The sequence below is a fragment of the Saccopteryx bilineata genome, chromosome 3, assembly GCF_036850765.1.
Source record: "Saccopteryx bilineata isolate mSacBil1 chromosome 3, mSacBil1_pri_phased_curated, whole genome shotgun sequence".
Lineage (NCBI taxonomy): Eukaryota > Metazoa > Chordata > Mammalia > Chiroptera > Emballonuridae > Saccopteryx > Saccopteryx bilineata.
Genome location: NC_089492.1, coordinates 249,721,206 through 249,747,848, shown reverse-complemented (window position 1 = coordinate 249,747,848; position 26,643 = coordinate 249,721,206). Strand labels below are relative to the sequence as shown.

At 39.3% G+C, this 26,643-nt stretch overlaps 1 protein-coding gene across 2 annotated transcripts in view; it reads left to right on the top strand.

Moving 5' to 3' along the window:
• Positions 1-802: 802 nt before the first annotated feature.
• ZFYVE9 (zinc finger FYVE-type containing 9) overlaps positions 803-26,643 on the top strand; it is a 164,217-nt gene continuing 138,376 nt past the window's right edge. For both annotated transcript variants that reach the window (XM_066269192.1, XM_066269191.1), the window contains exon 1: positions 803-1,112. The gene's annotated coding sequence lies outside the window, so the exon portion shown is untranslated. The remainder of the gene's footprint in view (positions 1,113-26,643) is intronic.

Below are 26,643 nucleotides of genomic sequence, written 5' to 3'. Positions count from 1 at the left end.
CAGAATATTTTACAGCCCCCCCCCCCCACTATATAACAAGTTCCTTCTTTCAGAGTCTTACCTGGGATTTGGCAGGGGTGGGAGGTGGGGTGGAAGAGTAGAGATGGGAAGAGTAGGGAGGGGGTTAGAAAAGATGGATGGTTCTGTTCTTACCTTTTAAGTTGTTTAGGAATTTCAGGACAACCCTTTGGCTATTCTCTTCTCTTGCTGGAAACGTTTTTTTCTATTTTGGGGGAGATTATAGGGGTTAAGGTCTGGTACCTGCAGAAAATTTCTGTAATGATCTGCACAGTAGATCCAAAAAAAGTTAAGGTCAAAGACAATGTCTTCATCTCTTTTAGGAGAGGAGTGTGTGTGTGTGTGTGTGTGTGTGTGTGTGTGTGAGAAGGCTGGTGCTGGGTCACTCGTCTTACATGCAGACTCACTGAAGGGATTAGAAGGGATTCCCCCTCGGATCACAAGAAGTAAAAAACAAGATTCCCTCACCCTCCTCCTCTCAGGTTAGGGTCCGAGTGACTGGAACGTTCCTATACCTCATGGAGTGAAGGAAAGGGTGCAAAGGGGCTCGGGGTCTGAGGACCACGGGTGGATGGAGGGACGCCAGTGTCGGTGGAGACCCAAGGACGCGTCGTCGGGGCGGGCCGAGGCCGCGGACCACGCCGGGCGCGCGCACCCCCGCCTATCCCAGACCGCGCTCCCCGGCGTTCCCTGCCGCTGGCGCCTGGGCGGCCGTTGCAGTGCTCGCGTCGTAACCCGGCGTGGGGTCCAGGGGGCGCTGTGGCCCAGCGGCGCCGGCGGCAGGAGCGGCCGGGGCGACGCTAGAGGCTTCGCCGAGGATCCCCGCCTGCGGCACGTCGGTCGTCCCGCCGCAGCCTTGCGACCCCGGCCCGGTTCAGCGGCGCTCGTCAGGGATCCGCGAGGGTTCGGCGGCCCAGGAGCTCGATGCGGCTCGGCGGGTGCTGGGCCTCAGCAGCAGCGGCGACCACAGCCCCTTCAGGAGTGGGAGGCTTCGCGGCGGCGCTTGGGGCTGCGCGGGTGTCCTCCGGAGGAGGCTGTCGGCTCAGGGACGACCCCCCCGGGCCATGCTCGGGCGACGCCGGCCGCTGCTCGAGGTGAGTGTGGCGCGACGCGGTCCCGGGCTCGCTGGCCTCCGGCCTCTGGGGAGGGCCCTGGCGGCAGTCCTCCAGCCGAGCGGACGGGAGCCCAGCCCCTGCGGCAGCCTCCCCCACCTCGCGGCTCTGGGGCCTCAGCCCTTCTCCCGGTGTCTCCCGGGAGGCTGGAGGCGCGTGGGGGGCGACTAGGCCCCGCGCCTCCGGAAAACCCTTTCCCCAGCCTCGGTTCCGGCGCCGCCCGGTGGAGCAGGGGGCTGGCGAGGGGCACTGGCACCCTTCGGATTGGCCCCGGGCGGAGCGCAGCCTCTTGTCCACGGCCCTGCATGTTCGTCCCCCAGGGATGCAGAGGACGTCTGTTTGCAAACAGCCTTGGCTTTTCCGCGCCCCACACCGAGTCCCGCAGAGTCCCGGGGGGAAGGGCGGGAATTGGAGTGCTGAAAGTGACGGCCCCGAAAGCTCCAGGTACCCCTTGCGTGTCATTCACGGATCTGATGGGTTAAGGAACCTTTTGCGTCGTATTTGAGGTGAAATTTCATCACCTGCGGGGAGTTTATCCTTGCCTTCTTCTGTTACATTTTGCCTCGAAGCGTGGTCTTCTTTGGAGAAAGCTACATCCCAGCTTTGCGATGTTTCTAGATAAATGTTCACAATTATTTTAAATATATGTATTTATTTATAAAGATCTATCCCTCCCCCCATTAAGTGCATTTTAATGCCTCAGTCCTCGGTACAGAAATGTTCTACCTAAATAGATCCATAGAATGGATGATGAGAGGATTTAAAAAGTAGTGCAAACTCTCCTAATAATACAATAGATACCTGATGGAAATGGGACATATTTTAAATTTTAGATTAAATGATTTGTTCTGGTATTAATGTAATAGAAAAGTTAGTGATTAGTGATTACCTTTAACACCCTAAGCCAATTTATAGGTGTTTATGGTTTATGATAGCTGTGGTTAACAAGTTATTTTTGTTTTTTTGTTATGTATGTGAAGGTTATGGGATTAAAAGTACTTCTAACACTTTAACAAATATGAAAAAAATATACTTATTGTAGAAAATTTGGAAAGTATAGAAAGGTGTGTGGAACCTCTCCATACATATTGAATAATCGGGGAAAAGGTCACCTGTAATCTCATAGTACATTTTTATGGTTTAAAATGGGCTTATACTGTTGGTGATTTTTAAATTATTATTTCTGCATATTAGGTTCAAAGTTAACTGGTTAATATCCAGTCATTTGTATAAGACCTATAAAAATGTTATGCTAAATCACATTGCAATCATAGTTGAATTCATCAATTAAAACAGAATAACATGGATAACTACCTGAAAGACCCCTGACTTATCCTCTGTGCAGCATGAGAAGCTCCTGAGGTATAGGGTGGTTTGGTGTAAATGTTTTTGAGGACCTGACCTGTTATAGGCAGCAGCCTTGTATTGTTTTTGTAAGGTTTTGCTTAAATATTTATGACTGTAAAAAACTGGCTTGGTTAAAAAATTGTTTTGTAGATTAATTTAGGCTTTAAAAAGTCCAATCCAAAAACAAAACAAACAAAAAAAAACAACAAAAAGTTCAGCCCAGTTTTTCTCAGTGTGTCCCTAAAGACTACCAACATTAGAATCAGCTGAGGGTGCTTATTGAAACATACAGATCTTGGCCCCTTGAATCAGAATTTCTATGGATGATGGCTGGAAGATCTTCATTCTTAATCCTGCCAAAGTTTGAGAATCACTGATAGAAGTTTAAAGTTAACTAACCTTGACAAGCTGGATGAAAGTAGGATGTCTGTTTTCTAACAAAGCTATCAATCAATCTTAAGTGGCAATGTAGTCATGTCTCATAGCAGTAGATAATAGTGTTTTAATTTTAGAAAAATGATATTTTGAGGAACAGCTGATTCAATCAATAAACACTAAAGAGCTTTTTTGTGGTAGCTTTGTTGTTATAAAGGATACTTGGCCACTTACCTTAGTTAGTACTTCATCTCCTTGGACTTCAGTGTCATCATCTGTACAATGCAGATAGTTATACTTATCTTGCAAGACTTTTTAGGGTAAATATACCTGAAAAATTTTGTAACCTATAAAAGATAGTTATAAAATTTTAGTTGTTAATTTTTTAAGTTCCAGGTGCTATTTTCTGTGTTCTGGTAAACACAGTACTGACCAAGGTCTTTGCAATTAGCTAATTGTGGGAGCAGGACATATTTAGTTAACTGTTACAAGGCAAGGTCAGAAAAGTGTTGTAATTGAATGGAATATGCTAGGTCTCTCTTTAAGGCTTCTATGTTTAATTCAGTAGCTTGCCTTTAAGAATACTAGTAATTTTTATTTATGATCTTTCCTTACTCTTCCAATTTCTGATTCAGTGTTTTGTTTCTTAAGGAGGTAATTGTATGTGTTGCCTGGTAAGTGATAGTTTTATATTAACTCCCTTAGAAAGACAGAATGAGTGGAGATGATCCCATTTCTTCCTGTGTTGCTAAGTTACCACTGTTCATTTCATTCAGTAAACTTTTATTTGGTACCTGTTATGTGCCCAACAGAGATTAGTTGCAAAGGCACAAAGCTTTTCAAAAAGATAGTTGCCTGGTTTTTAACTTAAATTCTTATGTTTCTAAAGGGATGATGTGTGTGTGTGGTGTGTTTTATGGTTGTTAATTGCATGACTTGGTGCAGAGTATGGAGTCAGATGTGGGCAAAAATCCTTACAACTGTTGGAGCAATGTGATGTTAGAACTTGAGTTTTCTTTGTATTTACTATTGGAGTAATAGCACCTCCCACTGGGAAGTAGAACAGGTTTCATGAGATAAAAGTAATCAAAACCAATTAGCTCATTGTTTATCCTGTAGAAGGGCTCAATAAATGTTCATTTCCATTCCTCCTTTTGGAAAAAGACAAAAACCAGTCACTGAAATTTGTGTGATTTAAAACTTGGCAACTTTAATTCTTTTAAAGAATGAGTCTACTATTGGAAGTAGTAGTACACATACTATTCATTTCAATTTTAGCTAAAAATTAGCTATACCCTGTGTATAGAGTGCACTTGGTACAAAGTATTCATTTGCTGAATTTTACATGATCTTTGTGTGTATCTCACTTGCTTATAGAGCCACATTTTAGTATATAATAATCAATGAAAGACATAAAGTTGCAGTTACTAAATAGAAATAGTTTATATACTTAGTTTTCAAAAAATGTTATCAATTTATTAAACTTAAGTTATTTAGGAACTGAAGTCTTACCTGACCAGTGGTGGTGCAGTGGATAGAACATTGACTCTGAGGTCAGTGACTTGAGCACCGGCTCACCTGCTTGATCATGGGATCATCAAAATGATCCCATGGTCGCTGGCTTGAGCCCAAAGGTCTTTGACTTGAGCACAAAGGTCACTGGCTTGAAGCCCAAGGTCGCTGGCTTGAGCAAGGGGGTCACTGGCTCGGCTGGAACCCCTGGTCAAGGCACATATGAGAAGCAATCAGTGAATAACTAAAGTGCCACAACTACAAATTGATGCTTCCTATCTCTCCCTCTCAAAGAAAAAAAAAATGAACTGAAGTCTTTAAAATAGACTTTTTCTTACAAATTGCAGTAGTTATCATTAGAGCTATCTCTTATAACCTGTTAGATATGGGTTTCAGTCTTTTCTTATAATCTATATGACCTTGAACAATTTTCTGACCCCCTTTAAGCCTCAATTTTCTCTTCTATAAAACAAAGCTGATAATACACACCTTATAGGATTATTGTAAGGATTAAATGATATAATCAGAGCTATGATTCAGTCCCGGCAATTCTGGTAAGCCATTGTTACTCTGGAAGTGGAAAATATACTTCTTGTTCACTTCTCTTTGAACGAGCTTAAAATATCATTAATTATTTATACAATTTAGTAAGAAGCAAAATCAATATGATCAATTTAAAATTATTAGAGATAGCTAAATTAAGGAGGGAATAAAAGGTGTCAGTAGAGAGTATTTTAATTGTGTAGATAATAGAATACCTTATACTTTATAATACTCAATATATTTTATTTAATAAAATAATTTGAAAATGTGCCCTGGCCAGATAGCTTGGTTGATTAGAGCGTAGTCCCTGTACACCAAGGTTGTGGACTCAATCCCTGGTCAGGGCACCTATACGAACAGATCAATGTTGCCGTCTGTCTGTCTCTCTCTCCCATGCTTTATTTTCCCTCTCTCTCTTCCTCTCCCTCTTTCTTTCTCTCTCTCCCTTCCTCTCCTTCTCTCCATTCCTCTCTCTCTCTAAAATCAATAAACAAATTAAAAAAATAATTTGAAAATGCTATTTTAAAAATATTAGCTATTATATAAATTAAAATTTTTTTCTTTAACCCTGGCCAGGTAACTCAGTTATTTCTAGAGCATCATCCGGATACAACAAGGTTGCAGGCTTGATTCCTGGTCAGGGCATATACAAGAATCAACCAAAAATTGTGTAAATAAATGAAACAACAGATTGATGTTTCTCTCTCTCTTCCTTCCTCTCTCTAAAATCAATCAGTAGAAAATTAAAAAAATTTTTCCTCATGAATTATTGTAAATAATCCTTTTACAGAACTTAACTATTGGAAAAATTAGAACAGTATAATATTTTTTACTTATGAAATACTTTTTGAGAACCTTTAATAAAAGAAAATAAAGATGAGGAAATCTCAGTGGACACCGTGAAGTCAAGAAAAGGTATTGAATTCATATTGGGCCAAGGGAAAAGGAGAACTTAATGAATGTTAGTGGGGAGCTTGAGGTATTCAGGATTTTATGTTACAGAGCTATTTTTAAAATCTCATTTTTTTCTGTATATTGTCTTTTAGTTTAAAATTCATACTTTGTTTATTTAAGTTTAAAATTTTTGTGGACCTAGACTTTTGACTAATAGTTTCTATAGTTGGAAATTCTGTAGTGATTTATTACCTTTTCTCCTTTTTTATTATTTATGATGATATATCCTTAAGGACATGTTCCCTAATATCTATGATGGTAGTTTGTTGTATTTTAAAAAAATACAGAAGTAGTAAATTCATGCCCTAGATTTAAAATAATTAATTAAATGTAAGTGGAAATTTATTACCTTTCGAAGGTAGGAGCCTTAGTAAATAAGATTTAAGAAAATGTTAGGATGAGTCCAGAATATTTCATAAATTAGGGAAAGTTTGGGTATATTCAGCTTTGGGTTCTTCTGGCGATTTGAACTAATATTAACTGTAGAGAGGCTGTAAAATGTGAAGTGAAGAATTACATATATTTGAATTAAAATTAAAAGTATTAAGTAAGGCTCTATTTTTTTTTGTAACAGCTTTGTTGAGATACAATTCATATAACCATGCAGTTTACCCATTTAAAGTATACAATTCAGTGACTGTTAGTCAAAGAATTGTGCGAACATCATCACTAATTTTAGACATTTTCATCACTCTAAAAAGAAACCCCATGCCCGTTAGCAGTCAATCCCCATTTCCCCCCAGTCTCTTCAGCCCTAAGCAACTACTAATGTACTTTCTGCCTGTATGGAATTGCATATCTATTCTGGACATTTCGTGTGAATGGAATCATACAGTACTCATACAGTATGGTACTGGCTGGTTTTTTTTGACAGAGACAAAGTCAGAGAGAGACAGACAGGCAGGGAGAGAAATGAGAAGCATCAACTTTTTGTTGCGGCATCTTAGTTGTTCGTTGATTGCTTTCTTATATGTGCCTTGACCAGAGGGCTACAGCAGAGTGAGGGACCCCTTGCTTAAGCCAGTGACCTTGGGCTCAAGTCGATGACCTTGGGCTTCAAGCCAGTGACCCCACACTTAAGCTGATGAGCCTGCACTCAAGCCGGGGACCTTGGAGTTTCGAACCTGAGTCCTCCAGGTGCCCCAGTCCGATGCTTTATCAACTCCACCACCACCACCACAGGCGGTACTGGCTTCTTTTACTTAGCATAATGATTTCAGGGTTTGGACATGTTGCAGTCTGTATCAGTACTTCATTTCTTTTTATTGTCGAATAATGTTCCATTTCATAGATGTAACACATTTTATTTATTCATTCATCACCATAACCATCATTCATAACCAGAACTCGATAGAACTGGTTAACTATATTGGGTGGTTATGGGGATAGTGGTATGGGGGCTTCAACTATAAAAGGTTGTGTTCTAAGAATATTGCTTAACAGAAGGCAGTTTGTAAACCTTAGTTTTCCTTTAGCTGCTAAAACATTTCTAAAAAGTCCAGTTGTGTATCTAGCTATTAACATTTTTAAGCATTCAGGACTGACAGATTTTAACAATTGTCATTACCTCTCCAGGATATGTAATTCCATATGCATACAGATTAGTTATTACTCTTTATTCTTTTTTATTTATTTTTAATTTTTTTATTTTTTCTGAAGCTGGAAACGGGGAGAGACAGTCAGACTCCTGCATGCGCCCGACCAGGATCCACCCGGCACGCCCACCAGGGGGCGACGCTCTGCCCACCAGGGGGCGATGCTCCGCCCCTCCGACCAGAGCCACTCAAGCGCCTGGGGCAGAGGCCAAGGAGCCATCCCCAGCGCCTGGGCCATCTCTGCTCCAATGGAGCCTGGCTGCGGGAGGGGAAGAGAGAGACAGAGAGGAAGGAGGGGGGTGGTGGAGAAGCAAATGGGCGCCTCTCCTATATGCCCTGGCCGGGAATCGCACCCCAGTCCCCCGCATGCCAGGCCGACGCTCTACCGCTGAGCCAACCAGCCAGGGCCTACTCTTTATTCTTATATGTACTATATATAGTCCCCTGTTGTTTGTTTCCAATGAAGATATTAAAGCTTTTCTATTAGGTTTATATAGGACATAGTTTAAAGTCAGCAATAATGACTTGCTAATATTTCTAAGGTTACTTCGAAGTAATGCTTAGGGAACCATGTTAGAGTAAACAAAGTGCAAACTTTGGATCTTCATTCTACATACAGTGGATTGCCCACAGTATTTTCCCACTTGATTTGATCACTTTTAGATCCTTTAATAGTGACTTTGAACTGACTGAGTTGAAGGGCTTCCGCTAGTTTGTTATACAATTTTTTGGTTACTGTGGATGCTGTAATTTCTATATAAAGTTACAGAAAACAACAATTTTGGACTTTTTTTTTGCTGGGATTAATGAAAAAGTATGCATTTCTATATAGTTCTTTTTTTAAATATACAATGCTTTTCTTTTAAAAAAAAGATTTTAGTTATTGATTTTACAGAGAGAGAGGGGAGAAGGAACAAGAAGTATCAACTCCTAGTTGCTTGACTTTAGTTGTTCATTGATTGCTTGGGGCAAGCCCAGGGTTTTTGAACCAGCAACCTCAGCATTCCAGGTTGATGCTCTATCTACTGCATCACCACAGGCCAGGTGTAATATGATTCTTTTCTAACCTTTCATAGTTAAGGTTTGGAAGTTTATCTGCCAGAATTTCTCTTATTAGAATGAATAAAGAGTACCCTGGATTGGTAGCTCAGTTGGTTGGAGCATTGTCCTCATACACAAAGGTTGTGGGTTCAGTCCCTCCTGGTCAGGAATTGAACATACAAGAATTAACCAATGAATAGAAAAACAAATGGAACAACAAACAGTGTTTCTGTCTGTCTGTCTCTCTTCCCCCTCTCCCTTCCTTCTTCTTCTCTCTAAAAAATCAATAAATAAATTAAAATTTTTGAAAAAATAAAGAGTAAGTAGTATGTTAAATTATTATTTCAAGGCACAGCAGAGTATCTCAAAATTTTCTTTATTAAAATAAAAAGTAAGCAGTATCAAAACTTTTTGAAAACATTCTCTCAGGGTTTATGTAAACTTTAATCTCCATTTTTTAAATTTTCAATTGAACATGAAAACAACCCCTAAAAAGTGATTGAAGTAAAATACTTTGAGTTTGACAAAAACCATGGAACTTCAAAATGAATCATCTGACCTTTTTGTGATTCTGGTGATGTTTGTTTTGTTTTGTTTTGCCCTCCCCCTTCCTTGTTAGTAGCTGAGGTAAATTGTTTTTGAGATCATTATGAGGTCACTCTTAGAAATTTCTGCTCAGTATCTAAAAAGTAAGGTTGAGATTCTGTAATACAGCACAGCCCTTCATGATTTGGTTCCAACCCGATTATTCCTCACTCCTGTTTCTGCGTGCCCACAATCCAATCCTTCCAAGATTCCAGGTTTATGAAGTTTTCCTTGATTTATTTTACCTTGTATTACTTGTGTAATATAAAAACTTAGTCAACAGTATGCCACCTTCTGCTGGGTGTGTCATGTTATTTATAATTCTAAAAATGAACCTATAATATCCATAGTACTAGGCTTACAGCTGAAAGAACTGAGAGGCTTGGAGATTTTTGACTTTCCTAAGCCCACATCCTTTATTATTTTTGACTGTAAAGCCCACACTCTTTTTTATCATGTGAACCTCCGCATATGTTTTTTATTTGTTTTATTTTAGGATTTTTCGTAGTGTTTGAGGAACTATTTATATTAGGAGAGCACAGATTTAGTTGATTGTCTTTGGTGGATATTTGCCTAGGAAGTATACTACTAGCATTTAGCATTTTGTATAAAGGTGTGTGTGTGTGTGTGTGTGTGTGTATTTTTGGAAATTCAGCTTTCATATACTGGTATTTTAAAAAACTTTATTGCAGTAAAATACATCATATGCTGGTATTTTTGAAACAGATAAAAATGCCTGCTTTGCTATTATTAGAAAAATATAATAACTGATCCCTGCACCTCATTTCTCTGATCCTGAATGGTGGACTAGATGTTAAGTTCCCTTCCACATTTAATATTCTATTCAATGTTTCTAAAGAAGAACTGAATGAAAAAAGTAAATGTCATTAATGAAGTAACAGAATGGGGGTGGGGATGGTAGCAATGGGCTGTGGATGGTGGCTAAGGAAGATAGGAGAACCAAGACCAAGGGATTGTAGTTTATACGAAAGTTTTCCCTGTAATAAAGGAAATATATTTTTGAATAAAAACATGGAAACCCTGGAAATTAGCTGGATAAATAGTTTGTAACTGAGGCCTCTTTTTTCTCTACCTCAGGGGTCCCCAAACTTTTTACACAGGGGGCCAGTTCACTGTCCCTCAGACCGTGGGAGGGCTGGACTATAAAAAAAACTATGAACAAATCCCTACGCACACTGCACATATCTTATTTTAAAGTAAAAAAAAATGGGAACAAATACAATATTTAAAATAAAGAACAAGTAAATTTAAATCAACAAACTGACCAGTATTTCAATGGGAACTATGGGCCTGCTTTTGGCTAATGAGATGGTCAGTGTCCGGTTCCATATTTGTCACTGCTAGCCATAACAGGTGATATGACGCGCTTCCGGAGCCGTGATGCGTGCATCCCACATCACCAGAAGTAGTACTGTACGTGAGCCATGCTGCGCTTTGTGGTGCCGCCACATACAGTACTCCCGGAGCACAGGATGAGGATGGATCCTGTGCTTCTCTCACTGACCACCAATGAAAGAGGTGCCCCTATTGGAGGTGCAGCGGGGGCCGGATAAATGGCCTCAGGGGGCCGCATGTGGCCCGCGGGTCGTAGTTTGGGGACCCCTGCTCTACCTATTAGCCCCTTTCTTCTGTCCTTTTTTGTGGTAGTGTGCATGTGTTTGAGGGGAAAAAAATGCATGTAGAGCTGTGTTATATGAAAATAACCAGGTCAACAGAAACACACTTGGAATAAAGCTTTTATACTGTTTATAAAGTGAAAATGCAGTAATTAAAATGGGGACCAGTTATTGTAGATGTTCACAGTTGTTGATAAAGCAAAGGAGAGCATGTTTAGCATTCCAAAAACATGAGATGCATTTTTGGGAGAAAACTAACAAAATAGTCTTCCTACCCTGGAGGTATTGGAGGTACTAATATTGGCATATATTGGGGGTAGATAGACAAATGAGGTCTTTACTAGCTGGAAAATTATCCTTGTTAGTTTCTTCTGGAGTCCTTGCATCAGTGAATCTTGACTTTGGGAAGAAATCATTCTATATCAGGAGTAAGGAAATGTTCTTAAATAAATAAGTTTGAGTTTTTCACCATACTGCTATAGCCCTCAGTAGAGATTTGCAAATACACATTAATATTTTAAAAACGGAGGAGTAAAGGTAAAGAAAGTTGTTTAACTTTGTTCAGCAGCATATTACCCAAATTTATTGGCTGCAGAACCCTTTTTCCCCCCATATAATACTTAGTACCTTTTATAGATCTAGGTCAACTTTTATCTGTTTTATAAAGCCTCAACCTTAGGTGATAGGCCCTGCTTTACTTCTGGAAGGACCTCATTCCTTAAGTTGGTTACTTAATTATTAGAAAATAGCTTTTATACTTAGCCAAAAATATCTACTTTTCTCTCATATCTCTACTCTTGTTGTTTTGCTATCTAAAATTATTCAGAATAATTATTTTTACCTTAATATCTGAAGATGACAAGATAATAATCTTGACTTCCTTAGTATAATGTCTAAAAACACAGGCTTTGGAGTTAGCTTAGGCCCAAATTTTAGTTCCCTTTGCTTTTACTGTGTTATCTTGGGCAAGTTAATTAACTGTTATGTACCTGTTTTCTCATTTGTAAAATGTGAATAACGATATTACTTTAGTGGGTTAAATGAGATGATTCATATAAAGAGTTCATTACAGTGTTAATTTAGGTCTCCTTGGGAGTGACACGACATGTTAGAAGTGCAAGAGTTATTGTAGGGGATAGAATGGTATTCCTGTGAAAGGAAAGGGAGAGAAAGCTGAATTGACCAAAAAGAGCCTGAGTCTGCAATGGAGATCTGAAAGAGAAAAATTTCAGCCCACTCAATAGGGAGCACCAGAGTAAAAATTGCCTGTTAAAAGGAGTCCTGCATTGGGAAGAATGGCCAGGTTCTAGTACAGCCACCATGTTCAGTTACTGGCTAGGAGCTGCCCCAGAAGAGTATGCCCTGGACTGGAAGGCTGAGATGAGTTCTGAATATGCTGCAGCTGGAAGTTGTTAGTTAATTACAACTTTCATCCAAATGCAGGGGTTTTTTGAGGGGTAATCCCAGTGACTGGTATAGTCTGTTTCCTGTTCTTCATGGATCTGTGTCTCCAAACATTTTCAGAGAGCGGCTCCTCCAAGGTGCTATGGACCTCTCTTCCTGATGGGAAACTTAGAAGAAGTAGGTTAATGAGATAGGCTTTGGACTTTGTCTCTGTGGTCATGGCTACTACTTGGTTGAACTTGTGGTAGTCTTAATCATTCTCCAGGATCCAGCTCATTTCTGCAGAGGCCAGACTAGTGAATTAAACAAAAGAGATGAGAGTTAGCACTATTTCTTCATCTTTGAGCTCCTTAAGGGTAGCTCTAATCTCTGCCATTATTTTTACCTCCACCCACTACATGGTACCATTTTGGATTTACTATTTTGGCCAGGGAGTGGGGAGATACCAGGTTTCACTTGGCCTTTCTCCCTCTGATAATGCTTACTCCATAGGCCGAGGACCCAGGGTGGGGGTTATCCCAGCCACCAAGTATGCCAATCCTATTTATATATTCAGGGACTGGGGGGATGACTATAGGGTGGGTCTATGGACCCTGGATCCACTGTAAGCTAGACTTTGGCCAGAACTCCATTTATTGCTTAGTTCCTGTATTCCTTCCCTTATAATAGGGCCATAATGATGCTCCAGGTCTCTAGGTAATGTGTCATCAGACTCTGTGACCAATAGTTTTTTAAATGTCTGGGTATTTTTCTTTTCCACTATACAGTCACCTGAGTAAATAGCTATAAGTTCTTTTGGGGAAGAACTTGGGGGAATCATTATCTATCGATATATATGTATGTATTTGTGTGTGTTTGTGCTATTGTCTTGCAGGGTCCTTATTCCTGGGGACCTAACCATCTTTTTAAGTCAGTGAGTCTGGATCTGAAAACTTGCTCAGGTTCAGGAATTAAGCAAGGGATAGTAGCTTTTTATTGAGGCCGCCATTCTCAGCATTGTGCTTATCCATGCTGGCCTTGTGTTGATTATGTATATTAAGCAGCAGTGTTGCTATCTGTCTATTTTGCAAGCAGGAGTGAAGGTAGGAGGCATATTCCAAGTGGAGTTCTTGCTGCCTTACAGGCAAGAGGCCTCTGAAGGGTGTTCTTGTGCAGTGAGAAGTGCTAGTGTCATCCCTGCAACCCTTGAGAGGTTAGAGGTGTCAGGAGAATCAAAATCTTGGGGGAAAATCTTCTTAAATGTCCTTATCTCATCTAACAGGCTTCCGTGTTTTCCAAACCAGGATCCAGACCTCGGTGTAACAGATCTGCCTTGGCTGAATATTCAGTCATCTTTGAAGCATTGCAATCTTTAACTTTCCTGGGTTTGGTCTTCATCTTTTCCTGTTCTTCCACTGTAAGTGATAAACCTCTGTGAGCCATGAGAGAGCCCTCTGGCCTTCACTTTTAGTTTCCAGTTGTTTGTTAGCTGCCTCCTCTAGGGAATCACTGCAACACAACTGCCATTCAATTCCATTGTTCTTGTTTGCATGGTTTCCTTCATAGTCTTCAAATATTGGAATCGTTGCGCTATTCAGTGTTCCTCTCTAGGTACATTCTCCCAAGGGAGTTTTAGCATTTGGGCCACCAGTTTGTATCAGAGACTGTCCATTCCATCCAGGATGAGATTCTCATAGTAAGTGATCTAGTTTCCAAACATCATCTTACTTTTGCTTTCTAAGTCCACTTCTAGTACCAACTATGCCAATTTGAATTCTTCTGGAAGCAGATTCCAAGACAGTTAGAAATGCAAGAAGTATATGGGGTTGGAGGAAGGACTTCTATGAAAGGAAAGCGGGGAGGAAACAGAATGGGCAGAGAGAATCTCAGACCAAGTGAAGACTCTGGAGCAAAAATTATTTATTAGAGGAGTCCTGCATTTGACAGAAATGGCTCTGTTTTAGTGCTAGTGCTGTGATCAGTCATTGATTAGAGCTGCCCAGGAAGAGTGTGGTCTCAGGTTGATAGCTAAGGATCCTGAAGGGACTGCATCTGGAAGCTGTGTGCTAACTGCATACCTAGCAGTTGAATAGCTGTATCTCTGATACAAGGGACACACTTCCATGACTGCCACACATAATAAGTGCTAAGTAAATGTTAGGTATTATAATTATCTATAGATTAAATTTTCCTAAGTTACTTTTATCCTTTATAAGTAACAACTTCTAGAGATCTTACTTTCTTGGTTATTTTCTGTTGGAAATGTTGTTTGTTAAGATGTGAAATGAATCTTGTAACAATAATTGAAACAAAAAATAGTATTTCAAGTGTGGTCTAGCACATAGTAGGTACTCAGTGAGTGTTGATTGAGATGAACTATGCTACTGATCAGTACAGTCTGCATGCAGCATGTCATCTCCCCACCCCAATTTGGACATTTCTTATTTTATTTTTTTTACAATTTGGACATTTCTAATAGTGTAGCCTGAGATTATATTAGCTTGTTTCCTGATGGCTTTTTAAAAAAGATCAGATCATTCAATAGTTTGGGTTCTTTTGAACACAAACGTAGAACCATATATCACTATAAAGCATCACATTAAATTTACTTTATTATTCTAATTTGATTCGATCTTTTGAGTATTAATTCTTTTCTCTAGTAGATCCAACAGTCACGCTTTTCTTCATATCATACTATAGATTTTGTCGTTATGCCACAAATGCTCGTATCCAAATCATTAACACTAAAAATGTTGAACAGAATAGGATTAAGAATCAAGCTCTAGACTATGCCATTCAGATTGATAAGTATTTATGGTCAACACTATTTAGCCTATTGAGAATTCATTAACTGCCTGACCAGGAGGTGGCGCAGTGGATAGAGCATCAAACTGGGATGCAGAGGACCCAAGTTCGAGACCCCGAGGTCACCAGCTTGAGCGTGGGCTCATCTGATCTGAGCACAGCTCACCAGCTTGGACCCAAGGTTGCTGGCTCGAGCAAGGGGTTACTCGGTCTGCTGACGGCCCATGGTCAAGGCATATATGAGAAAGCAATCAATGAACTACTAAGGTGTTGCAGTGAAAAACTAATGATTGATGCTTTTCATCTCTCTCCGTTCTTGTCTGTCTATCCCTCTCTCTGACTCTCTCTGTCTCTGTAAAAAAAAAAAATAATAAATTCATTAACCACCCTGGTTGGTTGGCTCCGTGGTAGAGCTTTGGCTCTGGCGTTTGGAAGTCCTGAGTTTGATTCCCCGTCAGGGCACACAGGAGAAGCACCCATCTGCTTCTCCACCCTTCCCCCTCTCCTTCTTCTCTCTCTCTTCTCCTCCCACAGCCAAGGCTCCATGGGAGCAGAGTTGACCCTGGTGCTGAAGGTGGTTCCATGGCCTCTGCCTCAGGTGCTAGAATGGCTCCAGCAGCAATGGAGCAAACCCCCAGATGGGCAGAGCATCACCCCCTGGTGGGCACACTGGGTGCATCCCGGCCAGGTGCATGAGGGAATCTGTTTGACTGCCTTCCCACTTCTAACTTTGGGGGGGGGGGGGGAGAATTCATTAACCATATTGATATATGACCTAAATTTCTACATCTGTTTATTAAAAGATAATGAGAAACTTTGTCAAAGATCTTGCAGAAATTCAGCAGAACAAGGCTAGGCCCTTAGGCAAAAAAGGAAATGAAGTGAATCTATTTGATTATGCATGACCATCGTTTTTTTTTAAGTGCTTACTTTTGACTTTTATCTACCAGAAATCAGCTGCATGACCTTGGTAAAGTCACTCAGCCTTTCAGGACTTCATATTTCTAAAATAATATGATTGGCAAGTTCTTAGAGACAGAAAGAACAGTGGTTACCAGAGACTGTGCAGAAGAGTTAACAGGGAATTAGTGTTTAATGGACATAGATCTCAGTTTGGGAAGATGAAAAAGTTCTGGAGATGGTTGAAGATGATGGTTGCACAGTGTGAATATATTTAATGCCACTGAACTATATACATTTAAAGATGTTTAAAATAGTAAATTTTTGTTATATATATATTTTACCACAATAAAAATTAAATAAAAAGTAAATTAAGATGACCAATATTGAACAATAGCAACAATATTAAGGAGCTAACGGCCTTTTCTTGTTTTTAATGGTATGCATATAATAAAAAACCCCTATCAAACCTAATGGTGAAACACTAAAATAATTCCCATTCGAGTCAGAAATTGCTCATTGTCACCACTTTTAGAGGAACTAGCAATGTAATTAGACAAGGGAAAGAAATAAGAGACATCATTGGGGGGAATAAAAGGACAAGCAACTTGATAGAGGGGCCCCATTGATCTCTCCTTTGATTCTGCATTAGAGATATAAAAGTCCCATGGGAAGGATTATGGGAGCCCAAAGCAATCTGCTCAGGAGAATGTTATGTGCATGCCTCTGTACAGAGATATGTGTGCATGTGTGGAAGGAAACAGAATAAATCAGTTGAAATCTGGAAAAAAGTATGATTGAATTAGATCAATAGGGTCTATAGAATCACTGTTGAGAATAAGTAAAGGGGAGACACAAGCCAAGTTCATGGGGTATGTGAATCTACAGTGATTTTCTGGCTACTAATTTCAGTCAGAGCACTTACTTTTCTATGTACTATTGTTGAGGTTCTGATGCTCATAGTACTGCATTGGTCTAGATCCCTGTGTATTCGGAAATATTTTCCGATGGCTTTAGGCGACCCCTGTGTTTTGGTCGTTCAACCCCCGCCGGGGTCGCCATCCACAGGTTGAGAACCGCAGAGATAGACATATAAATAATATTAAACTTGTTGTCTTCTAGGCTGTCCTATTTATTACTGGAGGAGTGGAAGTATATTTTATATTTTACCTATCTGCCTTTCTTTGATTCCCTTTCTGCTACCTGTGCTCTCTTTTGAACTTTTCCTTTTTTTGAAGTAAAGATCTTGTTCTATGGAAAAAAGTGGCTAGTTGAGTTCACATAGCAAACGATATGGAAGTGCTTTTTTGAGACAACCATCACATTTTGTTATAAACACAAGTGCCTTATTCATACTTCCCATTTTGTCACAATATTAAAAAGACATTTACTCAAGAGTTGAGATTTAACAAAATTAATAAATTTTATTGCTATCAAGTAAAATTAGCATTTTTTTAAAACTGAGAATTCATGGCAGTGAAGAATATGACTAGTACAATTTGACTTGTGCTAAGGTGCAAGCAGTTCTTCCAACCATTGCTTTTGCAGTGTGCAAATGTGTCTATCCATGCAATGTCAAACAGTGAAAAAGGCATACTAAGTTGTTTTTTAGTGTTATTCTGAAAATAAGTGGGTTTTTAAAAAAAGATTTGTTTAGTGATTTTTTTACAGAGAGAGGAGAGGGGGGCGGGAGAGGAATGAGTATCAACTCATAGTTACTTCACGTTAGTTGTCCATTGATTGATTGTCGTGTATGTACCTTGACTGAGGAAGCCCAGGGATTTGAACCTGCAACCTCAGGGTTCCAGGTTGATGCTCTATCCACTGTGCCTCCACAAGGCAGGCTGAAAATAGCATTTTTAAAAAACTGAGTATAGCCTGACCTGTGGTGGCACAGTGGATAAAGCATTGACCTAGAATGCTGAGGTCGCCAGTTCGAATCCCTGGGTTTGCCCAGTCAAGGTACATACAGGAAGCAACTATTATGAATAGATGCTTCCTGCTTCTTCCCTCTCTTTTTCTTTCTCTTTTTCTCTTTCTCTTTCTCCCCTCTCTCCAAAGATAAGTCTAAAAAAAATTGAGTATAATTGACATTAGTTTCAGGTATACAACATAATGATTCGATATATGTGTGAAAATAGTTTTGACCTATAGACTTTCTGCAGGAGTCTTGTGGATCTCCAGGGATCTGTTGATCATGCTTTGAGAACCATTTGGAGTAATCTACACTCATCTCATTTTGTGCTTGGATGCTTTCAAGCAGCCTGAACTTTACCTTATAAGATTAGCTAGCATGTTTTTAAACTTTCATAAATTCAATACTATGGTTAGATAAACTCCATTGACTATTTAACTGACTTAATCATTTAAAAAGTTTTAGTAATATAGTGCAGAATCTGCACCCTTCCTTATTTTTAGTCTGAATACTTTGCTGAATACTTGCTTATACCTATTAACTCTACCCTGATGACTTAAAAAAATCTAGTTTGAAGTATGCATCCCATATTTTCTTACTATGAACAAATCTCTTTAAAAAGTATAGCAGTTGATATTTTGACTTTTTTTTTTTTTTACAGAGACAAAAAGTCAGAGAGAGGGATAGACAGGGACAGACAAACAGGAACGGAGAGATGAGAAGCATCAATCATTAGTTTTTCATTGCGTGTTGCAACACCTTAGCTGTTCATTGATTGCTTTCTCATATGTGCCTTGACCGTGGGCCTTCAGCAGACCAAGTAACCCCTTGCTTGAGTCAGCGACCTTGGGCTCAAGCCAGTGAGCTTTTTGCTCCAACCAGATGAGCCTGCGCTCAAGTTGGAGACCTCGGGGTCTCGAACCTGGGTCTTCCGCATCCCAGTCCGACGCTCTATCCACTGCGCCACCACCTGGTCAGGCGATATTTTGACATTTGTTTAAGTGAGAGTAGGGGAGATACAGAGAGAGAATTCCACATGCACTCCAACTGAGATTCACCTGGCAACTTTGGCACCAATCAGGGGCCATGCTCGCAACCGAGCTAATTTTAGTGCCGGAAGCAGAGGCTCCACAGAGACATCCTCAACACCCAGGCAGATGCACTTAAATCATTTGAGACAAAGCTGCAGGAGGGGAAGAGGGAGAGGCAAGAAAAATGGGAAAGGGGGTGGGGGAGAAGCAGATGGTCATTTTTTTATGTGCCTTGACCAGGAATTGAACTTGGGACTTCCACACACTGGGTCAACACTCTACTGCTTCACCAACCGGCCAAGGCCATCTTTTGACATTTAAATCTTTTGAGATCCATGCAACAAAAATCTTTGCTTCTGCTCCTTTGGGAAAAGGCAAATTTATGATTGGTAGAATATTTTCAGCAGATTCTTGAAATGAAAGCAGTTAGAAGTATTAGTTTCATTATAGTATAATATTATAGTATGTATTTTATCATCATACTGAATACAATGATTTCTTTGCAAAATTTGGAGTTGCCTTTGGAGTGAGGTGAGACTTTTCATTTAATATAGCCCTTTTTTTGTTTGTTTATGTTTTTGCTTTTTAAAAAAAACTGATGGACACAGACAACAAAAGTATGGTGATTATGAGAGGGAAAGGGTGGGGGGGAGGTAGAAGAGAGTAAAGGGGATAAATGGTGACAGAAGGAGACTTGACTTGGGGTGGTGAACACAATACAATATACAGATGTATTATAGAGTTGTACACCTGAAATCTCTGTAATTATCAATATCACTCCAATAAATTCAAAATAATATAGTCCTTGTTTAAGAAAACTATACTACTCAAAAAATTAGGGGATTTTTTATCACTTCATATTCATTTTGAAATATCCCCTAATTTTTGTGAGCAGTATATTAAAATCTCTCATAAGTGAAATTGAAAATAGAAACCGCCTGACCTGTGGTGGCGCAGTGGGATAAAGCATCAACCTGGAACACTGAGGTTGCCGGTTCAAAACCCTGGGTTTGCCTGGTCAAGGCACATATGGGAGTTGATGCTTCCTGCTCCTCCCCTTTCAATCTCTCTCTCTCTCTCTCCCCTCTCTCTAAAAATCAATAAATAAAAGAAAAAAAAAGAAAATAGAAACCAAGTTTTTGTTACAGATTAGATTCCTTAATAACAAAATTCTAGATGGATTATGAAGATTCTTTTAGTATATTGATTTACTATACAATAAATTTTATTGTATAGTATTGATTTTTTTTTCTTTCTTTCTTTTTTAATATTAATATTTTTTATTAAATTTAATGCAGTGACATTGATAAATCAGGGTACATATGTTGAGAGAAAATATCTCTAGATTATTTTGACATTTGATTGTGCTGTATACCCCTCCCGCAAAGTTAAATTGTCTTCTGTCACCTTCTATCTGGTTTTCTTTATGCCCCTCCCCTCCCCTAACCCCTCTCTCCTTCTTCACCCCCTCCCCCCTCCCCCAACCCCCCCGCCCCTGTTGCCATCACATTCTTGTTCATGTCTCTGAGTCTCATTTTTATGTCCCTTCTATGTATGGATTCATCTCAGTTTTTTTTCTGATTTACTTATTTCACTCCGTATAATGTTATCAAGGTCCATCCATGTTATTGTAAATGATCCGATGTCATCATTTCTTATGGCTGAGTAGTATTCCATAGTATATATGTACCAAAGTTTTTTAATCCACTCGTCCTCTGACGGACACTTGGGCTGTTTCCAGATCTTCGCTATTGTGAACAATGCTGCCACAAACATGCGGGTGCATTTCTCCTTTTCGAGCCGTTCTATGGTGTCCTTGGGGTATATTCCTAAAAGTGGGATAGCTGGGTCAAAAGGCGGTTTGATTTTCAGTTTTTTGAGGAATCTCCATACTGTTTTCCACAGTGGCTGCACCAGTCTGCATTCCCACCAGCAGTGCAGGAGGGTCCCCTTTTCTCCACATCCTCGCCAGCACTTATTCTGTGTTGTTTTGTTGATAAGCGCCATTCTGACTGGTGTAAGGTGATATCTCATTGTGGTTTTAATTTGCATTTCTCTAATGATTAGTGATGTTGAGCATTTTTTCATATGCCTATTGGCCATCTGTATGTCCTCTTTGGAGAAGTGTCTATTCATCTCTTTTGCCCATTTTTGGACTGGGTTGTTTGTCTTCCTGGTGTTGAGTTTTACAAGTTCTTTATAAATTTTGGTTATTAACCCCTTATCAGACGTATTGTCAAATATGTTCTCCCATTGTGTAGTTTGTCTTTTTATTCTGTTCTTGTTGTCTTTAGCTGTGCAAAAGCTTTTTAGTTTGATATAGTCCCATTTGTTTATCCTGTCTTTTATTTCACTTCCCCGTGGAGATAAATCAGCAAATATATTGCTCCGAGAGATGTCGGAGAGCTTACTGCCTATGTTTTCTTCTAAGATGCTTATGGTTTCACGGCCTACATTCAAGTCTTTTATCCATTTTGAGTTTATTTTTGTGAGTGGTGTAAGCTGGTGATCTAGTTTCATTTTTTTGCAGGTAGCTGTCCAATTTTCCCAACACCATTTGTTAAAGAGGCTGTCTTTACTCCATTGTATTTCCTTACCTCCTTTGTCAAATATCAGTTGTCCATAGAACTGTGGGTTTGTTTCTGGGTTCTCTGTTCTATTCCATTGATCTATATGCCTGTTCTTATGCCAGTACCAGGCTGTTTTGAGTACAATGGCCTTGTAGTATAACTTGATATCAGGAAGTGTGATACCTCCCACTTTATTCTTCTTTTTTAAGATTGCTGAGGCTATTCGTGTCCTTTTTTGGTTCCATATAAATTTTTGGAATATGTGTTCTATATCTTTGAAGTATGTCATTGGTATTTTAATTGGTATTGCATTGAATTTATAAATTGCTTTGGGTAATATAGACATTTTAATGATGTTTATTCTTCCTAACCATGAGCACGGTATATGCTTCCACTTGTTAGTATCTTCCTTGATTTCTTTTATCAATGTTTTGTAATTTTCCGAGTACAAGTCTTTAGTCTCCTTGGTTAAGTTTACTCCTAGGTACTTTATTTTTTTGGTTGTAATTGTGAAGGGGATTGTTTCCTTAATTTCTCTTTCTGACTGTTCATTGTTGGTGTATAAAAATGCTTCTGATTTCTGAGTATTGATTTTATATCCTGCCACTTTGCTGAATTTATTTATCAGGTCCAGTAGTTTTTTGACTGAGACTTTAGGGTTTTCTATATACAATATCATATCATCTGCAAATAATGATAGTTTTACTTCTTCTTTTCCAACTTGAATGCCTTTTATTTCTTCTTCTTGTCTGATTGCTGTAGCTAGGACTTCCAGGACTATGTTAAATAAGAGTGGTGAAAGGGGGCACCCCTGCCTTGTTCCTGATCTTAAGAGTATTGCTTTTAATTTTTGCCCATTGATTATGATGTTGGCTGTGGGTTTCTCATAGATGGCTTTTATCATGTTGAGGTATGTTCCCTGTATTCCCACTTTGCTGAGAGTTTTGATCATGAATGGGTGCTGGATTTTATCAAATGCTTTTTCTGGTTCTATTGAAATTATCATATGGTTTTTCTCCTTCTTTTTGTTTATGTGATGAATCACATTGATTGATTTACGAATATTGTACCAGCCTTGCCTCCCCAGAATAAATCCCACTTGATCATGGTGTATGATTTTTTCCATATATTGTTGGATCCGGTTTGCTAATATTTTGTTGAGGATTTTAGCATCTATATTCATCAGAGATATTGGCCTATAATTTTCTTTCTTTGTGTGGTCTTTGCCTGGTTTTGGAATCAGAATTATGCTCGCCTCATAAAAGGAGTTTGGAAGTCTTCCTTCCTCTTGAATTTTTTGAAATAGTTTGAGAAGGATAGGAGTTAGTTCTTCTTTGAATATTTGGTAGAATTCCGTTGTGAAGCCATCGGCCCCGGGCTTTTCTTTGTTGGGAGTTTTTTGATAACTGTTTCGATCTCCTTTGGTGTAATTGGTCTGTTTAAGTTTTCTGATTCTTCCAGATTGATTTTTGGAAGATTGTACGTTTCAAGGAATTTGTCCATTTCATCTAGGTTGTCTAGTTTTTTGGCATACAGTTCTTCATAGTATTTTCTTACAATATTTTGTATTTCTGTTGTGTCAGTTGTTATTTCTCCTCTCTCATTTCTAATTTTATTTATTTGAGTCCTCTCTCTCTTTTTCTTGGTGAGTCTACTTAAAGGTTCATCAATCTTGTTTACCTTTTCAAAGAACCAGCTCCTAGTTTCATTGATCCTCTGTATTGTTTCTTTAGCCTCTATGTCATTTATTTCTGCCCTGATCTTTATTATTTCCTTCCTTCTACTACATTTGGGCTTTACTTGCTGTTCTTTTTCTAATTCTTTTAGATGCAGGGTTAAGTTGTTTATTTGAGCTTTTTCTAGCTTCTGAAAGTGTGCCTGTAGTGCTATGAACTTCCCTCTCAGCACTGCTTTCACTGTGTCCCATAAATTTTGAGTTGTTGTATGCTCATTGTCATTCGTTTCTAGGAATTTCTTTATTTCTTCTTTGATCTCATTCTTAATCCATTCATTATTTAACACCCTGCTATTTAGTTTCCATGTGTTTGAGAATTTTTGAGCTTTTCTGCTGTGATTCATTTCTAGTTTCATGCCGTTGTGATCGGAGAAAGTGCTTGATATGATTTCAGTCTTCTTAAATTTGTTGAGAGCACTTTTGTGCCCTAACATGTGGTCTATCCTAGAGAATGTACCATGAGCACTTGAAAAGAATGTATATTCTGCTGCTTTAGGGTGAAAGGTTCTGAAGATATCTATTAAATCGAGTTGATCTAGTGTTTCCAATAAGTCTGCTGTTTCTTTGTTAATTTTCTTTCTTGAGGATCTATCTAGTGATGTTAGTGGGGTATTGAAATCCCCTACTATTATAGTATTGCTGTTGATCTCGCCCTTTAAATCCATCAAAATCTGTTTTATATATTTGGGTGCTCCTATATTAGGTACATAGATATTTATAATAGTTATATCTTCCTGTTGGATTACTCCCTTTATCATTATGTAGTGGCCTTCTTTATCTCTTACTATATCCTTTGTTTTAAAGTCCAATTTGTCTGATATAAGTATTGCTACCCCAGCTTTTTTTTCATTTCCGTTTGCATGAAACATTTTTTTCCATCCTTTTACCTTCAATCTGTGTGTGTCTTTTGTTCTAAGGTGTGTCTCTTGTAGACAACATATGTATGGGTCCTGTTTTCTTATCCACGCAGCTACCCTATGTCTTTTGATTGGATCATTTAATCCATTTACATTTAAGGTTATTATTGATATGTAGTTGTTTATTGCCATTTTCTTCTTTAAAGGTGTATTCCTTTTTCTTTTTCTTTTTTCTGTATTCTTTTCCCACTTTATCTGTTTACACCAGGCCCCTTAATATTTCCTGCAGCATTGGTTTGGTTGTAATGAATTCCTTGAGTTGTTTTTTGTCTGGGAAGCTTTTTATTTCTCCTTCAATTTTAAACGATAGCCTTGCTGGATAAAGTAGTCTTGGTTGTAGGTTCTTGTTCTGCATTACTTTGAATATTTCTTGCCATTCCCTTCTGGCCTCAAGTGTTTCTGTTGAGAAGTCAGATGTCATCCTTATGGGGGCTCCTTTGTAGGTGATAACTTTTTTTTCTCTTGCAGCTTTTAATATTTTCTCTTTATTGCTTAGCTTTGGTATTTTAATTATGATGTGTCTTGGTGTAAGTTTCTTTGGGTTTCTCTTTAATGGAGTCCTCTGTGCTTCTTGGATTTGTGAGAGTTTCTCTTGCATTAATTTAGGGAAGTTTTCAGCTATGATATGATTGAACAAAGTCTCTATCCCTTGTTCTTTTTCTTCTTCTTCAGGAACCCCTATGATGCGGATGTTATTTCTCTTCATGTTGTCACAGAGCTCTCTAAGAGTTTCCTCTGACTTTTTGAGTCTTTTTTCTCTTTTCTTCTCTGCTTTCATGCCTTCATTCCAGTTGTCTTCTAACTCGCTGATTCGATCCTCTGCTCTATCTATCCTGTTTTTAATTCCTTCCATTGTGGTCTTTATTTCTGATATTGTATTTGTCGTCTCCAACTGATTCTTTTTTATACTTGCTATTTCTTTATTTAGGTTTTCAAACTCCCCCTCCATTGTTGTTCTAAGATCCCTAAGCATCCTTACAATCATTATTTTGAACTCCGCATCTGGAAGTTTGATTATTTCCATATCACTCAGTTCATCTCTCGAAAGTGTCTCTTGTGGTTTCATTTGGATTGCACTCCTTTGTTTTCTCATCTTCTTCTTTTTTTTTTTTTTATTTGTAGAGTTGATTGAGTCTAGGCTTGGTGTTGTCTGCCTCCAGTTTTCAGTTGTGTTATTTTTAGGTTAGTATTGATTTTTGTCAGATAAAATTGGCAGTTGGCTAGTCAGTTAATCTGATTCTCTGTAAGGCCCTCATGCACTACTCTTTCCCTCACTTAATCTGCTCTTTGTTCTTGCTGTTTCTTCTTGGAACTCTCTTCTACATATTTGTAAAGTTGCCTCTTGACATTCAGGTCTTGACATAAATGTCATCTTCTCAGTGAGACAGACCTTCTTTGGCTGTCCTATCTAAAATTGTAATCCCAATCCTTTTTTAAAATTATTATCCTCCTTTGCGTGTATCGTCTAGTGTTTATGTTGTAATTAATCTCTTTCCACCCATTAAAATGAATCCTCGGCCCTGGCCAGTTGGCTCAGTGGTAGAGCGTCGGCCTGGCGTGTAGAAGTCCCGGGTTCGATTCCCGGCCAGGGCACACAGGAGAAGCGCCCATTTGCTTCTCCATCCCTCCCCCTCTCCTTCCTCTCTGTCTCTCTCTTCCCCTCCCGCAGCCAAGGCTCCATTGGAGCAAAGATGGCCTGGGCGCTGGGGTTGGCTCCTTGGCCTCTGCCCCAGGTGCTAGAGTGGCTCTGGTCGCGGCAGAGCATCGCCCCCTGGTGGGCAGAGCGTCGCCCCTTGGTGGGCGTGCCGGGTGGATCCCGGTCGGGCGCATGTGGGAGTCTGTCTGTCTCTCCCGGTTTCTAGCTTCAGAAAAATACAAAAAAAAAAAAAAAAAAAAGGAATCCTCCATGAAGGTCAGGGTTTTGTGTGTATTTATATGTTGTTAATTTGGTTTGCCATTATTTTGTTGAAGATTTTTACATGTATCTTTTTCCTAAGGTATAGTTGTCTGTAGTTTTCATAGGCTGTCTTTGTCTGATTTGGTATTAGGGTAATTTTAGCCTCAGAGAATGAATTGGAAAGTGTTCTCTTCTTTACTGTTGTTTTTTTTTTTTTTTGAGGGGGTGAGTTTGTGAAAGATTATTAATTTGCTTTCTAAATATTTGGTAGAAGTTACCATTGATACCACTTGGGCTTGGTATGGAAGTTTTAAAATTTAATTTCTAGACGGTTTTAAAATCTCTTTATTTGTTTATATGTCTGTTCAGAATCTCTATTTTATGTCAGTTTTGGTAGTTTCTAAGAATTTATTAATTTCATCTATGTTGTCTAATTTTTAGTGTACAATTATTCATAGTATTCTTTTTTTTTTTTTTTTAATTTTTTTTTTTTTTTTTCATTTTTCTGAAGCTGGAAACAGGGAGAGACAGTCAGACAGACTCCCGCATGCGCCCGACCGGGATTCACCCGGCCCGCCCACCAGGGGCGGTGCTCTGCCCCCCAGGGGGCGATGCTCTGCCCATCCTGGGCGTCGCCATATTGCGACCAGAGCCACTCTAGCGCCTGAGGCAGAGGCCACAGAGCCATGCCCAGCGCCTGGGCCATCTCTGCTCCAATGGAGCCTTGGCTGCGGGAGGGGAAGAGAGAGACAGAGAGGAAAGCGCGGCGGA